Raw genomic sequence first — 1564 nt, 5'->3', positions numbered from 1 at the left:
TCAATTTGAAAACCATTTACAGTGGGATCCCATGGGGAGAAAAATACACATCCACTTATTGAAAGAAAATGATCTAGAAGGATCTAAACCAGCAATTCTCAACCTGTAGGTCATAACCCCTTTGGGGGTTGAACGACCCTTTCACAGGATTTGCCCGATTCATCACAGTAGCAAAATTACAGTGATAAAGTAGAAACAAAAATAATTTTGTGGTTGGGGGGGTCACCACAACATGAGGAACTGTATGAAAGGGCCGCAGCATTAGGAAGGTTGAGAACCACTGATCTAAACCAAGTATTAACAGTAATTTTCCCAATAGTAGCATAATATTATTTGTATTTTACATTTAAAAATGTGTTGTTATTATAATGAGACAAAATTCATTGTCAAACCAAAATAGTGCATGCCAACGTCTTAAGCGAACACAGATGTGTGTGTGTGTGTGTGTGTGTGTGTGTGCGTGCTTGCTTATAGGTATGCTTGTCACGCTGTCCACATGCAGACATACGTAAATACTTATTGACCCATTCCATTATCATCCCTTAGCTCCAATCCAATCAAGGATTACCAAATAAACAAGGTCAGCATAGGCTGCTGACTAATCTGTAAAAAACCGTAATGATGTGATAAAACCACATGTGAAAATTCTCTACGGACAAGTCAAAATAGCACAATCAAGCCCACGTTTACCTCGTTTATTGGGTGATCTGCCCCTGCTCCAACCCTATCCCAAGCCTGGATTTTCTGTGATGATAGGAAAAAATATTTCCTTGAACTCACCACAGGAGAAAGATGGAGTGCTTGGCGTATAGATGAGGCTTCTTCTGTACTTTGCTCTGTGGTGGCTGAAAGGAGGATTCTACAAACTGCATTTTATCAGCAGGACGTTATACAAAATATTGGCCACTAGAGGGCAGGAGACATGCCGGAAAGTTTTGTCTTGAGGGATTGCTGTGTCTCTGAAGTCCACTGGTTCACAGCGAATACAGGACAGATTAGAATTGCCTCATACTGTACCCTGGCAAATTGAGCATAACAATTGTGGGTATTGAATAAACATCAGCCTATCAAAGTATTATGCCGGGGGGAGGGCTAGAAACTGGATTTGAGCTCTAAAATGGAAGCCATGTGTGATAGTTAAGGTTTGTTGTGTCAAGGCCAATAAACACCTGTGGGGTTAATTGAAGGGTGGAGGGATAAATGACTCGGTGAGCCTCGCCTTTCTAGTTCTTGGGTCTCTTGCTCTCTGATGGTCAGACCAGGGTGCAGCTGCCTTAGCCAGTTCTCTGCTTCAGATGGCAAGACTCACTTCCTGCAAGACATCCCTAAGGAGAAGCCATATGGACCTACCCTGGATGCTGGAGCACCCATGTGGAGACCCCTGTCAGTGCTGAGATGCTTACACATTCACTGATTTGGCTTTCCTCCTGCAGTCAATGTCACTGTGTGTGTTTTGTGAGCTGGAGGAGGACTTTGTGGATTGGTATCCGACATATGGGCTGAACTTATGGGCTTGGTGGATTGGTGTCAGATATATGGGTTGGACTTACGGGTTTGGACAACC

The sequence above is a fragment of the Tenrec ecaudatus genome, chromosome 2, assembly GCF_050624435.1.
Source record: "Tenrec ecaudatus isolate mTenEca1 chromosome 2, mTenEca1.hap1, whole genome shotgun sequence".
NCBI classification, from domain to species: domain Eukaryota; kingdom Metazoa; phylum Chordata; class Mammalia; order Afrosoricida; family Tenrecidae; genus Tenrec; species Tenrec ecaudatus.
The sequence above is the reverse complement of the archived record's forward strand: the minus strand, read 5'-3'. Positions refer to the sequence as shown.